Source organism: Sus scrofa, chromosome 3 (assembly GCF_054392235.1).
Source record: "Sus scrofa isolate SSC_HxYL_T2T_F1_AM1 chromosome 3, Sscrofa_HxYL_maternal_Yorkshire_Landrace_v2.0, whole genome shotgun sequence".
NCBI classification, from domain to species: domain Eukaryota; kingdom Metazoa; phylum Chordata; class Mammalia; order Artiodactyla; family Suidae; genus Sus; species Sus scrofa.
The window spans coordinates 84,682,352-84,688,463 of record NC_139385.1 but is presented as its reverse complement, the minus strand read 5'-3'; the positions used below and the strand labels follow the sequence as shown (position 1 = coordinate 84,688,463).

At 39.4% G+C, this 6,112-nt stretch overlaps 1 protein-coding gene across 43 annotated transcripts in view; it reads right to left on the bottom strand.

Annotated features, from left to right (window-relative positions):
• The window catches only part of ASPRV1 (aspartic peptidase retroviral like 1), a 157,167-nt gene that overhangs the window by 20,226 nt on the left and 130,829 nt on the right, over positions 1–6,112 (bottom strand). For 29 of the 43 annotated variants that reach the window (XR_014841771.1, XR_002342611.2, XR_014841751.1 and 26 more), the window contains one exon: positions 357–535. The exons of the other annotated variants lie outside the window; for them this stretch is intronic. The gene's annotated coding sequence lies outside the window, so the exon portion shown is untranslated. The remainder of the gene's footprint in view (positions 1–356; positions 536–6,112) is intronic. 43 annotated transcript variants of the gene reach the window in all.

Genomic DNA, 6,112 nt, shown 5'->3' with positions numbered 1-6,112 from the left:
TGTATCCCAGTGTAACCTTTCATGGTTTTTACTTACAGAACTGAGTTAACTGGATTTTTCTTTTTAAATTCATGAAAAATTAATGGGGAGTTCCCGTCATGGCTCAGCAGTTAACCAACCCAAATAGTATCCATGAGGACGCAGGTTTGATCCCTGGCCTCACTCAGTGGGTTAAGGATCCACCGTTGCAGTGAGCTGTGGGGTAGGTCGCAGACATGGCTTAGATCCCATGTGGCTGTGGCGTAGGCTGGTGGCTACAACTCCGATTTGACCCCTAGCCTGGGAAACTCCATAGGTGTGGACCTAAAAAGACAAAAAAAAAAAAAAAAAAAAAAAAAAAAAAAAATTTCACTGACCGAAAGTTTTCAGCTCTTGGATTCTGTGATAGGAGCTTTGGTTGTGTCGCTCCAGTTGGGGCCTTTTCTAGCTCCTCCCCTCCCATTTCTCCTGCTTGCTCTGGGCTCTCCTTCACTGCGAGCCCTCTGATGATGCAGGCTGTGTGCACAGCTCCCCTGTCTTTCCAGCAGCCCACGGTCTGGTGCAAAAGAGAGAGATGTACTCATGATTTAACACTATTAGGCATTAGATAGTTGGTGGAACAAAGTGGTACAGAGACGGGCTGTAAGAAATCACAGAAGTGGTGGCATTTGAGTTGGGCTCTGGAAAAAGTGGGTGTTGAATGGAAAGGAGCCTTGCAAGGAGGGAGGCTGGCTAGTGCAATAGGGTAGGCAGGTGACAGGGAAGGGAGAGGGCCGTGGGACTAGGGTGTGGCTGGGAGCCCTCAAAGTGTGTGTGTGTTGGGGGAACCCACACCAGGAAAGCCCTCCTATTTCTCACAAGTAAGAGGAGAAAAGGCACAAGCTTAGGAGGGTCATTATTTTTAATATATTAACCCCTTTGGTTAGTTCACATTTATTCATTCATTTGACAAATAGGGACTGAGCACCTGCTCTGTGCCAGGCTATGTTTACAGCTGAAGACATACCAATGAACAAAATGCACAAAAGTCTGCCCTCTGAGCTGCCTGTCTAGTGCAATTGATTGGCATTCATGTCCTTGGCTGGGCAGGTGTGCCGAGCCAGGTGCACTGTCCTAGCCTGGCTGTTCTCGTTCCCCCAGCAGAAAACTACAGGCAAATATCATTGAAGAACGCAGATGCAAAAACCCTCAACAAAATGTTAGCAAACCGAATACAGCAATACCTTAAAAGATCATACACCATGATCAAGTGGGATTTATCCCAGGGATGTAAGGATTTTTCAATACATGCAAATCAACCAATGTTATACATCACATCAACAAACTGAAGAATGAAAAACCCTATGGTCATCTCAATAGATGCTGAAAAAGCTTTCGGCAAAATTCAGCACCCACCCTATGGTCAATTAATCTTTGACAAAGGAGACAAGAATATAAAATGGGAAAATGAGGAGTTCCCATTGTGGTGCAGTGGAAATGAATCCGACTAGTAACCATGAGGTTGCAGGTTCGATCCCTGGCCTTGCTCAGTGGGTTAAGGATCTGGCATTGCCCTGAGCTATGGTGTAGGTCACAGACATGACTCAGATCTATCGTGGCTATGTCTGTGGTGTACACTAGGAGCTGCAGCTCTGATTCGACCCCTAGCCTGTGAACCTCCATATGCTGTAGGTGCAACCCTAAAAGGAAAAAAAAAAAGTAAAATGGGAAAAAGTCTCTTCAGCAAGTTGTGCTGGGGAAACTGGACAGCTGTATGTAAATCAATGAAACTAGAACACACTCTCACATCATGCACAAAAATAAACTCAAAATGTCTTAAAGGCTTAAATGTAAGACAAGGCACCATAAAACTCCTAGAAGAGAACACAGGAAAAACATTCTCTAACATCAACAATACAAATGTTTTCTTAGGTCAGTCTCCCAAAGCAATAGAAATAAAAATAAAAATAAACCAATGGGATCTAATCAAACTTAAAAGTTTTTCCACAGCAAAGGAAAACATTTAAATAAAACAAAAATACAACCTACAGGACGGGAGAAAATAGTTTCAAAGCAACTGACAAGGGCCTAATATCCAAGATATACAAACAACTCATACAACTCAATAGCAATAAAACAAAAACCCAATGGAAAAATGGGCAGAAGACCTGAATAGACATTTCTCCAAAGAAGACATACAGACGGCCAACAGGCACATGAAAAAATGTTCATCACTAATTATCAGAGAAATGCAGATCAAAACTACAATGAGGTACCACTTCACATCAGTCAGAATGGCCATCATTAGTAAGTCTACAAATAACAAATTCTGGAGAAGATGTGGAGAAAAGAGAACCCTCCTACACTGCTGGCAGGAATGTAAATTGGTACAACCACGATGGAAAACAATACAGAGGAACCTCAGAAAACTGAATATAGAACTACCATATGACCCAGCAATTCTACTCCTGTGCATATATCTGGACAAAACTTTCACTGAAAAATATACCTACATCCCTATGTTCACTGCAGCACTATTCACAATAGCCAAGATATGGAAACAATCTAAATGTCCAATGACAGATGAATGGATTAAGATGTGGTATATATACACTATGGAATACTACCCAGCCATAAAAAAGAACAAAATAATGTTATTTACAGCAATGTGGATGGAACTAGAGACTCTCACATTAAGTGAAATAAGTCAAAGAGAAAAACAAATACAATATGATAACACTTAAATCTGGAATCTAACATATGGCACAAAATGAAGCTATCTACAGAGAAGAAGCAAACTCATGGACATGGAGAACAGACTTGTGGTTGCCAAGGGGGAGGGAGAGGGATGGACTTCGGGTTTGGGGTTAATAGGTACAAAATATTGCATTTGAAGTAGATAAGCAATGAGATCCTGCTATATAGCACAGGGAACTATATTTAATCACTTATGATGGAACATAATGGAAGATAATATGAAAAAAAGAATGTATATATGTATAACTATGTAACTTGGCTGTACAACATAAATTGACAGAACATTGTAAATTAGCTATAATAAAATATTTTTTGGAGTTCCCTTCATGGCTCAGCAGTTAACAAACCCAACTAGGATCCACGAGGATGCGGGTTCAATCTCTGGCCTCGCTCAGTGTGTTAAGGATCTAGTATTGCCCTGAGCTGTGGTGTTGGTCACAGATGCAGCTCGGATCCTGCGTGGCTGTGGCTGCGGCTGTGGCATAGGCCAGCATATATACCTCTGACTCATTTGACCCCTAGACTGGGAACCTCCATATGCCGCGGGTGTGGCCCTAAAAAGAAAAAAAATTTTTAAGTGAAAAAAAAAATCAGCATCCATTTATGATAAAAACCCTCTAGAAAGTGGGCATAAAGGGAAACTACCTCAACAAAATAAAGGCCATATATGACAAACCCATACCTAACATCATTCTCTGTGGTGAAAATCTGAAAGGATTCCTTCTAAGATCAGGAACAAGACAAGGATGTCCTCTCTTGCCACTTTTAGTCAACATAGTTTTGCAAGTCCTACCCATGGAAATCAGAAAAGAAGAAGAAATAAAAGGAATCCAAATTGTAAAAGAAGTAGTAAAATTGTCATTGTTTGCAGATGACATGATACTATACATAGAAAACCCTAAAGAAGCTGCCAGAAAATTATTAGAGCTCATCAATGAATTTGGTAAAGTTGCAGGATACAAAATTAATGCACGGAAATCTCTTGCATTCCTATACACTAGCAATGAAAGGTCAGAAGGGGAAATTAAGGAAACAATCCCATTTATCATCACATCAAAAAGAATAAATTACCTAGGAATAAACCTACCTAAGGAAGCAAAATACTGAAAACTATAAGACCCTTTTGAAAGAAATCAAAGACGACAGAAATGGAAAGATATACCATGTTCTTGGATTGGAAGAATCACTATCACCAAAAAGACTATTTTACCCAAGGCAACCTATAGATTCAGTGCAATCCCAATTAAATTACCAATTTTTCACAGAACTAGAACAAAAAAAAATTTAATTTGTATGGAAACACAAAAGACCTCAAATAGCTGAAGCAATCTTGAGAAAGAAGAAACAGAGCTGGAGGACAGGAATCTGGCTCCTTGACCTTGGACTATAGTACAAAGCTACAATCTTCAAAGCAGTATGGTACTGGCACAAAAACAGACACAGATCAGTGGAACAGGATAGAAAATCAGAAATAAATCCATATACCTATAGTCAATTAATCTATGACAAAGGAGGCAAGAATATACAATGGAGAAAAGAGTTCCTTCAATAAGTGGTGCTGGGAAAACTGGACATCTACATGTAAAAGAATAAAATTAGAACACTCTCTTACTTATATGTATGACTGGGTCACTTTGCTGTACAGTAGAAATTGACAGAATACAGTAAATCAAGTATAATGGGAAAAAATCAGAAAAATTTAAAAAAAGAACACTCTTCTTATACAAGACAAAAAAATAAACTCAAAATGGATTGAAGACCTAAATGTAAGACTGGATACTATAAAACTCCTAGAAGAAAACACAGGCAGAACACTCTTTGACATAAATTGCAGCAATATCTTTTTTTAATCTACTTCTAGAGTAGTAAAAATAAAAACAAAAATGAACCAATGGGATTTAATTAAATATAAAAGCTTTTGCAGAGCAAAGGAAACCATTAAAAAAGTGAAAAAACAACCCACACAGAATCAGAGAAATCTTTGCAAATGAAGTGACCAAAAAGGGATTTATCTACAAAATATACAAACAGCTCATACAGCTTTACATAAAAAAAAAAACAGTTAAAAAAATGGTGAGAAGATCTAAACAGACATTTTGCCAAAGAAGACAGAGAGATGGCCAAAAAAGCAAATGAAAAGATGCTCAATATCACTGATTATTAGAAATACAAATCAAAACTACAATGAAGTATCATCTCATACCAGTCAGAATGACCATTATCAAAAATTCTACAAATAATAGGAGCTCTCTTCGTGGCTCAGTGGTTAACGAACCTGACTAGGAACCATGAAGATATGGGTTCAATTCCTGGCTTCGCTCAGTGGGTTAAGGATCCAGCGTTGCCGTGAGCTGTGGTGTAGGTTGCAGATGCATCTCAGATCCTGTGTTGCTATGGCTGTGACACAGGCTGGCTGTAGCTCCAATTCAACCCCTAGCCTGGGAACTTCCACATGACACAGGCGCAGCCCTTAAAAAAAAAAAAAAAAATCTACAAATAATAAATGCTGTAGAAGATGTGGAGAAAAGGGAACAGTCCTACACTGTTGGTGCAAATGTAAGCTGGTGCAACCAATATGGAGAACAGTATAAATTTCCTTAAAAAAATCTAAATAATAGGAGTTCCCGTTATGGCTCAGTGGTTAATGAATCTGACTAGGAACCATAGGGTTGAGGCTTCGATCCCTGGCCTTGCTCAGTGGGTTACGGATCTGGCATTGCCATGAGCTGTGGTGTAAGTCGCAGACGCAGCTCGGATCTGGCATTGCTGTGGCTCTGACGTAGGCTGGTGGCTGCAGCTCCGATTAGACCCCTAGCCTGGGAACCTCCATATGCCAAGGGAGTGGCTCCAGAAAAGTCAAAAAGACAAAAAAAAAAAACCCAAAAAACTAAATATAGAACTACCATATGATCCAGCAATCCCACTGCTGGGCATAAATCCTGAGAAAATCATAATTAGAAAAGATACATGCACCCCAATGTTCATTGCAGCACAACTTATAACAGCCAAGACATGGAAGCAACATTAATGTCCATTAAGAGAGGACTGGATAAGGAAGATGGGGTACATATATACACTGGACTATTACTCAGCCATAAAAATCACGAATAATACCATTTGCAGCAGCATGGATAGACCTATAGATTGTCATATAAAGTGAAATAAGCCAGACAAAGACAAATATCATATGCAATCACTGATATGTGGAATCTAATAAAAAAAAACACAATAGAACTTAGAAAACAGAAACAGACTCAAACTTATGTTTACCAAAGGGGAAACGTGGCAGAGGGGAAGGATAAATGAGAGGTTTGGGACTGACATATACACACTACGATATATAAAATGGAGAGGTAACAAGGACCTACTGTATAGCACAGGGAAGCTTACTCCATAC